At 36.8% G+C, this 9694-nt stretch overlaps 1 protein-coding gene across 2 annotated transcripts in view; it reads left to right on the top strand.

The window, feature by feature from the left end:
* Positions 1-5377: 5377 nt before the first annotated feature.
* LOC129755299 (platelet-derived growth factor subunit B) overlaps positions 5378-9694 on the top strand; it is a 52305-nt gene continuing 47988 nt past the window's right edge. For both annotated transcript variants that reach the window (XM_055751727.1, XM_055751735.1), the window contains exon 1: positions 5378-5552. The gene's annotated coding sequence lies outside the window, so the exon portion shown is untranslated. The remainder of the gene's footprint in view (positions 5553-9694) is intronic.

Below are 9694 nucleotides of genomic sequence, written 5' to 3'. Positions count from 1 at the left end.
TGGTCGTACAGCTTTCGAGCACGGATTCTGGCCACATTGTTCTGCTTCAGCGTCCGATTTGGCTGTTTGCTGGCTCGGAATGACCTTATTCCTTCCCGGAGACGAATTGGTCGCACCGTACTGTGAGCGGCCTGGAACTTATTGGCCAAATCGCAGTGTGAAAGATTGGGATTCCTCTTGACGGCCTTGATGACTTTCCCACGCAGTTTCCGGTCGACAGTTCCACTCCGACGCTTCGAATGCGGCTTCCGAGCCGTCGTCAATGTTTCCTTGTTCTGCTTGATAACACGCCATACGGTATTTCTGGGCATTTTAAGCTGTTTAGCTAGCTTCGATGCCGACAACAATGGATTTTCAAGAAAACTGTGCACAATTTGATCTCTCCGTTCGGCTTCTATGGCGGTTGTTTACAAAATGCTATCGTTTGGTGTTATGACATAAATACATGGTGAAAGGTAATGAATTTCCCGACACGTGGGTGAAAAAAGTTTCCAAATCCGTCCACTAGGAGCGCCACAATGAGCAAAAGAATTTGTTCCAATATTAAATGAAGCAGACTTTAGATTCACATTTTCTTACCTTATCAATCCTAGATCCTACAGACACTATTGCAAGTTTGAATGTTTGTAACTTTTTTCAGAAGCTAGGGACCCTAAATGAATTCAAAAGTTCGTTAATATTGCATCTTTATTTTTTTTAATGGACGAACCCTGGAAGCCTGGACAAAAAACTCCCTTTTCCGACTTAGGTCGAATTCACAGTGAGCGCGAAGCGAAGTGCGAAGCGAATTTCCAATTCGCGCGAAAAACCGCTTCTCATTGAAACACGTTGAAAAAAACATCGACCGGCCACAGTGCAAGCGAATTTTCGTGCGAAGACCCAGCTGAATCGCGCGAATTCATCCTGTTCATCCGGACATACACTGAAAATATTCTCTTGGATATTTTTTTGGTAAAATGATTTATCCAAAAAATCTTTTTCAAAAGTTTATTTATTTAATCATCATTGCCGTTTCTGTGTTGGTAATGAGAAATGCACGGTTTTTTTTAGAGCGGATTTTCGAAAAAAAAAGCGGTTTCAGTCTTTTTCAATTGAAACAAATTCTAACTGGCAATAAACGACCGGTGGCATGAAAGCCCCACAATATGTGTATAGGGTGAAGGGGCTGAACGGATAGAGTTGGAATTTGTTATCCGACGCCATCTTGAAATCCAATATGATTCCTTCCACTCAACTTTAAGTTGCTGGAAGTGACTGAAAAGCACATGAAACTCCCACAATATGGGTATTAGGTGAAAGTACTCAATAAGTAGAAGTCAAATTTGGCTGTCCGACGCCATTTTGAAATCAAAGATGGCGGTTTCCGCTTAATTCAAAATGCAATATATAACTGAAAATCGTATGGTCCATCCACAATATAAGAAATGAGTAAAAGGGATCAAAAAGTAGATGAAAAATTACTGACAAAATTTTTGAGAAAACTGCAAAAAAGCACTAAAATGAATGAACAAAAATATGACAAGTGTTATAAAACTAAAGTAATACTGACAAAAATATAACAAAACTGTGGGAAAATTTGAATAAAATTTAAAAATATAACAAAAATATGACAAAAAAATAGTGACATATGACAAAACTTTGAATAAAACACACCAAATGTGGTAAAATAATTATGCCAAAAATATGACAAATATTACAAAGTTAGACAAAAATATGAGAAAAAATTCACAGAAATGGCAAAACTATGACAAATGAGAGAAAAAAATTATGACAAAATTATAATCAAAATTTGACAATAAAATGACCTGACAGAATTAATAGAAGGACCAATATTTGACAACAAATTTACAAAAATGACAAAATAAAAACAACAAATTTACAATAAAATCACAAAAATCTGATAAGAAATAAGGCAAATGGGATAGAATATGACAAAGTTCTGAAAAAAATATGACAAAAATTTTCAAAAATAATGACAAAAATGTCCGTGAGCTCAAATACAATAGTAATTATCGAATGCAGTTGTACTGGATAAGACTTTCAGTATGAAGAGAAGTTGGTAAAACTACTATAATCGAACAAAAAAGACAAATCTATAAAAAAAAACATACAATCAAATGAACAAAAAATCTGACAGAACTATGACAAAAATACGACAAATGAAAACATGACAAAATTATGAAAAAAATTAAAATAAAATGACAAAAATCTTACAGTACTATAACAACCTTTGTCAACTGTTTGTCATTAAATTTGTTTTTTTTATCGTAGTTTTGTTACATTTTTATCATATTTTTTCATAGCTTTGATACATTTATTTTTATTACATTTGTAAGATTTTTGTCATATTATCGCCAGATTAATGTTATTTTATTGCAAAATTTTGTCATATTTTTAAATATTGATTAGTTATTATATTTGTCATATTATTATTTCAATTTTCATGTTTTCCATAATGTTGTCCATAATAAAATTGACTAAATAATTACAAAAAATTAACAATAATTCCAAAACTCCAAAAAAAACCTTTTTGAAATATTTAACAACATTATTTTTTTTAATCATAGGTTTGTTTATTAAGGCATTTTACTTATACCGTATTTGTTTTCTCCCCTCGATCAGTGGTCCACCGTACCCGACAAAAACAAACGCAAACTGTCGCCAGTGTATTGCTACCTCACTCAGTTACATGCTCTCTCGCAACACTGACAAAATTTTCGGGGCAACACCGTCCGATGGCAGTGCAACACCAGGTCAAAACCAGTGCAACACCGTCCGAATAAACAAACAGTTTGACAGCACCTAGTGGTGCACCAGTGCAACACTAGTGGATGCCTCGGCATAAACAAATACGGTATTATAAAGTTTCATTCTGTTACCTTTGCCATATTTCTTTAAAAGTTTTGTCAGCGTTTCGTAATTTTTGTTGTTATTATATTGTAAATTTTTTTTTCATTATTTTGTTATATTTTTGTCATAGTTTTGGTAGATTTTTTTTCTTGCGATTTTCAGTCATTTAAAATATTTTAAAGTTGAGTGGAATCCGCCGTATTGGATTTCAAGATGGCGTTTCATAGCGTCAGACTGCAAATTTCGACTTTTTCTAATTGATTCTTCTCACCTAATATCCACATTATGCTTGTTTTATGCGATATTCAGTCATTTAAAGCATTTTGGTGGTAGGCTGAAGCCGCCATATAGGATTTGGCTGCCAAAAATCTATTCTCCGACATACTCAGAAAGTCCAGGCACCGAGTATTCATGACCTTAAGATTCCGCGCAAGGTTTTTTTCCACGGTTTTCCGGAATTAACGTGGTTTTTCGGAATTAACGCGGATTAATTTTTTTGACGCGGTACGTATCCCTCGCTCACAGTTTTGATTCTGCAAATTAATTTGTAAAGATTTTTTCACGAGTGATTAATTTTTGCAAAACTTCGAAGGTTTTTTTCAGTGTTGAACCGCTTCGCAATTCGCGTACACTGTGGCCGGCCTTCAAAAACGAACTTGCGAAATTCATCCGGTGAATGAATATTTCGCTTCGCAGTTCGCTTCGCGCTCACTGTGTTTGTACCCTTAGAGTGCCAATTTGACACTCCAAAAGTAAAATCTATCTAAGTCGTTTGAATTATAATTAATTTCATTTAAAATTTATATCACAGCTTATATCAATAGAAACCTTGTTATGTCAGAAAAATATGTTTAGAACATTATTGTAAATTTTAAAAACGTCACCAGTGAACTGGCAACAAAACACAGACTTCCGACAATCTAGTACTTCACTTTTCTTTGTCGGAAGTCTTTCGGAAGTCGGAAGTCCGGACTTCCGAAGTAAAATTTAGTGCTGGCGCTATTCTATATATACCAAAATCTATTAGTTTTCCCGTTATTCAGCATGAAAGAAAAAAAATCCGAAAAAACATACCTCAGGAAAACTGCTGTAGTTCATATATTACACGTCCAAAAAATATTTGCCTTATGCATTGAAAGCTGAAATTAATGTCTACATCATGAAGTCAAGAAATATTTTTTTTCAATTTTTTTTAATGAAAGGGTCACAAAAAGTTGAAAAAAAGTGGTCTGAAAAACCTACTTTTCATTCGATTGCTAGTCAAAACTTTTTGAGCGTTGTTAGAGTTTTTGAAAAAATATTACTACAATATTAATTCTAATTCTAATATTTTGTTGTCTTTACATTTTTGATGCAACTAAAATTGAATTTACTGGAATTTTACAAAGTTGACTACTTTGCGCGATTTGTTTTTCAAATTGAAATTTCATCTGTGAGATTTTTTTTTCAAATTGAAATTTCTGCTGTGAGATTTCACAAAAATATGAAAATTATAAACGTAAAATTATTCCTGAATGCCTAGAACCACAGGCAGAACGCGTCTAGCAGAACGTGTTTGTTAGTTTGTTTGCTCTCCGAGTTCTACGGTGGGAAGTGATTTTGGTAGAAAGCAGAGCAAAATGCACGAAATAATGATGCGTATCGTGACCAGCAAACGCGAACTACAATCAATAGAATATTTCCAACCAAAAAACGCACGACACGCATCATTCATCTAAAGACAACAAAATGTTAGAATTAGAATAAATTTTGTAGTCATATTTTTTTAAACTCTAACACCGCTCAAACAGTTTTTACTAGCAATCGAATGAAAAGTAGGTTTTTCAGACCACTTTTTTTAACTTTTTGTGACCCTTTCGTTATAAAAAAAAATATTTCTTAGCTTCATGATGTAGACATTAATTTCAGCTTTCATATGCATAAGGCAAATATTTTTTGGACGTGTAGTATATGAACTTCAGCAGTTTTTCTGAGGCATGTTTTTTCGGATTTTTTTTTCTTTCATGCTGAATAACGAGAAAACTAGTAGCTTTAGCTATATATAATGTTCAAAACATATTTTTCGTCCATAAAAAAAAAGTAAAGATGCAATATTAAAGAACTTTTGAATTCATTTAGGGTCCCCAAAGAAATTTTTGTTTTTTAAAACTTCTGAAAAAAGTTTCAAACATTCAAACTTGCAATAGTGTCAAATTGACACTCTAATGCGGATGAGGGTTAAAAAGATTTTCATATCGCGCAACACACCAAGGAAGAACAGATTGTTGCGCAGGAGATTTGAGACGATACGCACGATCTGCGGAGGTGCGAAGTTGCATGAAAAACGCCGAACACGTTTTCGCTTCATCGATCGGTTGGGGAACCTCCTGCCTAGGGACAGCAACGACGCGACATGTTTATTCTCAGCAGATAACAGCAGGTTCGCGTGGGGCTGAGCGCAAAGACGACAGAATTCAATTCTACTGCGCGCCTGCCACGCAACTTGGTATCAAACCTACCAACTTCAAGTTTATCAGTCGATGTATTGTAAGCCGAAGCAGTCAGTACGAATCGAGCGGTCAACCTGAACGAACGGTGTTGAACGGTAGTGTAAAAGTGGCCCGAAATAGTTGTCTCTCCCGGTGTATGTGTGCTTGCGAGTGAGGTGTGTTTCCCTCACATCCGTCCATCAATTCAGTGGCAGTTCGCTGGAGCAAACCCAGGTTAGATACCTCCTCCCCTTTGGAGCCAATATGTAGAGTGATTAGTTTGTGGTTTGAATGCATCCATCAGGTGTACACCAAAGGTGGTTGATTTGCAGTCAGTAAGTGTGGTAGTCTAGGTAACCGGTCAAACCTTGGGAGTTGTCATGAATCGAGAATTTACAATCTGAACCTTCAAATAAAAGAAACCTGGGTCTGATCGTTAACACTATTAAATATTTCTACTATTGCTGTACAAAAGGTGATATGATAGTGATGGATAATTGTTGTTCTTCTCCTGAGCCAGAGGCGGAAGAGAATATTATGAGTTTGCCTATACCTGGCTGGCGTAGGAGGCAAAAAAAAAACAAAAGATCGGTGAAGATTGTGAAGCTCGGAAAAAGTTGTGCAAATATTCTGCCTCGTACATTCATGAGTAAATAGGTATCGTATTGTGTTATTTGCCTGAGCGGAAGAAGTCATTGAGAGGACGTGTTTATTAACTTGTTTGTGTGAATAACTCAGGCTACTTTAAGTGAATGACTCATAACGAGGTTCGCAAACTTTTCATTCGTAAAAATCATTCAACCCGCCACCGTTAGCGCCACTTCTGACGCAGATTATTGAAGACTGTGTCTCCTCGTTACACGGGCCGAGCATTCTAAGTACGCGGCCGCCGGACTTTCAACGGATTAGCTGCTCCGGCACGGTGAATGTCATAAATTGAATAATGGTCCAATTAGGGCCAGAACGCTAAATCAAGCCTAGTGAATCTCTGTGAAATACCGTACGTAACTGCGTTTTATTCGCACTATGTTGCTGCTACTGCTGCTGTGTGATAAAACTTTCAAAACTAATTCCATCCGTCGTCGGCGGTGAAATCTTTCTCGCACACACAGTCGAAAATATATAGGCCACCAACAACGTTCGCCCCCAAAAGGACGAGCGATCAATACCCGATGGGAACTTCAACGCGCCAATAAGCGACAAAATTCCTCCGAGAGCGATTGCAGCTACCTACTTGCGTCAGAATGGAGCTTTCGAGACGCACATTCGCAATCGAGTCTCATTGTAACGGACAAGTAAAAGTGTAACCCTAACATTCTTGAGTGTGTCTATTGTTATCAATTCAATCCAATTATATATAACTGTGGAATGTACTAATGCAACAATTCTGCCTTCAAAGGATTAAACCCCTTAAATCAACTGCGGTTTTGCTAAGCTAGTCAGCATTGAGAATGAAATTGTTTCCAGATGAGAAATTATGGGAGCGCATACGATATTTCGTCCACTATTTCACCAGATTGATGAATTCCTTTAATGTCATGATTCAATTGTTCATAGCTTTACAGGGTGGCGAAAGGAAATTCAACAATTGTTGCAATCTTACACCTGATGACATACTACAAATTAACATATACAAAATTTCTATATTTAGTTTTATTTGAATGTTTCATCATGCGAATATTGAAATCCTATCGAGTTTCAAAATGAATTCTACTTGTTATATGTAACTTAGCCTTTTTGTCAAAGGATGAAATGGAAATAAATTATTAGCATAGTAATGCGTATGCCAACATCAAATGCTTAAATTATCATTCGCTTTCGTCAGAGCCACCAATCGTTTGCAGCTCTCGGGTATGAAAACTGGTTTTGGGCTCAAAATATTTGCATCTTCCGAATTTTCGTTTTTGCAATATTGTTGCTTTAACTCGAACGTATCCCAAACTCAGACAGTACATATGATTGATGCGGGTATGTTCATAACCAATATGTAGTTATGAATTAAAACAATTGAATATTTAATAGCATATTGCAATTTGTAAAGCAGCAGGAAATTATGTGTTGGAAATTCAAAGTTCAAACTCTTGTGCAACTTAAATTGGAGGCAACGTTGATGATCAACATGTTCTATGAAATTTGATTTGAATCTCATTTTTTTTACTAAATTCAAACCAACGGATTGAATAAGCGCTGAGCAGTTGATTAACATTTTGAGAAAATCGTTTGAATAAATCTTCAGGATAGCTACAAAACCATTAAGAATTATCTTATACTAGGTACATTCAAATTCAAAATGATTTCTACTTTGGGTTTATGTAGTTATAGTTAGTTGACTTGCAGAAGTTTATGTGAAATGGATAGCAATGTTCGCATTGAACAGTCGCTTAAAACTTCGGTTGGCGTTTACTCGTCAACTTTCCGTTTTATATACTTACAGTCTTTGAGAAATGAACCACCTTCTGTTATAAAAAGGGGGGGGGGGGTGGTGAAAGGAAAACACATTTTTTGCTGAAAAGGGCTGAAAGAATATCGTGGTTAAGTTTTTAATCAGCAATCTGGCTGAAAGAAGGGCACCAAAATTCATGAAGAAGCGTGTTTTTAGCCCTTAATCATCTGAATTTGGAGAAATTATGCAGCCAAAATGTCACTTAACGTCATTTGACGGAGCCAGCGAAAAAAAAAAACAAAAATAAGATGACCACTCTGTTGTGTTGTGAGCCTACTTGGTTGAATGATTCAACTGAATCAAAGCAATCGAAAGATTCCTTTTAATTCAACCACTTTTACCGTTGCCTTGTTTTTAAAGTTGATTACCGTGGTTGAATTAAAAGGAATCTTTCGATTGCTTTGATTCATGTGACCACCCCCATTTTTCCTCCTCTATGTTGTTTTTCTTTTGTTTTTAATCTGTCCCGAACTTCAATCATACGGCTTGTTGGTCGCATGCCGCAGTACGCAGAAAATTTGTCGTTCTTAAACGACCAAAATACCATTCTGCAGAAGGAAATGTTTAATGTATTAATGGTTTTTTTTTCAATTTTTCAAACCGAACATGAAATCCTCACAGTAAACCATTTTACCTTCTACAATTAAGGTAGTAAGGAATTATGGAAAATGGCTCTCTATAAGAAAAACAAAAATAATTTCAGGTCAAAATATCCGTCATCATGCATTGCAGCTTTATCACAGTTCATATCAGTCAAAATTTCAAAAGTAGCAGGAATGATTGAACAAAGGCTGAAAAAGTGATACGAAAACTACTCTCCTACTTCTCCCATAACCTGCACTAAAACTTCTGAAACAGCACTTCAGTGAACCTTCAGCCAGCAAGCTGAAACAGCAATCACGCTTTACCTCAGCTTTTGTTCAGCGAAGTGGCGTTTTTAATCAGCCAAAATGTTCCCAACAAACGCTAGTCGCATTAAGTGACTCACGTTTACTTAACAGGTATATAGATGTAGATATCTCTACGCGCTACTCATAAATTTGGGGAGTTTTGTAACAGGTTATTTGGGGAGGTTAAACCAAACTCTTAGAGATGCTAGGTCGGCATTGCGGGTGATCATTTCTGTGAGATATAAGAGAAGGAATCATGGCAAACGTTAAATAAAGCTAACCAATGCAACTAGCACCACTATTTGCCAGCAATGTTAGATCTGTTATGAATCGTGATGATTGATATCTTCCTGGCACGGTCAAAATATATAAGGTAGGCTACTAACACGAGTAAACAACTCGATTGAATGTAAACAAGTGACATCATTACTATCTGCCTATAGCGTGCCAGGCAAAAAGTTTTTCGCGCGTAAGATAATGCTGCATACACCGAGGATCACTAGATGGATAGTAATGACGACATTATCGGGAAGATATCACCTTATTATATTGTACACCGTGTCTTCCTGGCTCGAATCCTCTCCCTCTCTCCAATGGGCTTTCGCCAATCGCCAAAGGCCCAGTCAGTTCGTCAGTTCGTTCGTCTGTCGTGCGCCAGAACGGTTGTGCGCTTTCGCCGCACTGCGAGAAACGGAAGAGTCATCGATCGGACGAAGTGAATCTGGACCGACGTGCCGGTTCTCCGGCAGACTCCGGAACGAGCCCCACATTTTGGCGACCGTGACAGGACAGGGAAATCACTGTATTGATTCCCTTAATTCTGGAAGTGAAATAGATGAAGATCAGTGTAGGACGCCAAAAGTGAATTTCTTCGAAATGGCGGTCGAAAAACTACATGTGACGAAACAGCGAAGTTCAGCGGATACTGACTTAGGCTTGGATCACCGGCGGATACCGGTATATAAATTTGCATAGTTCGGCGGATACCGACTATGAATTGGAGGAAAAAACCGGCGGATACCGGTATATAAATTTCCATAGCT

This window comes from Uranotaenia lowii, chromosome 1 (genome assembly GCF_029784155.1).
Source record: "Uranotaenia lowii strain MFRU-FL chromosome 1, ASM2978415v1, whole genome shotgun sequence".
NCBI lineage: Eukaryota > Metazoa > Arthropoda > Insecta > Diptera > Culicidae > Uranotaenia > Uranotaenia lowii.
Note: the sequence above shows the minus strand (reverse complement) of the source record. Positions and strands in the feature narration are given on the sequence as shown.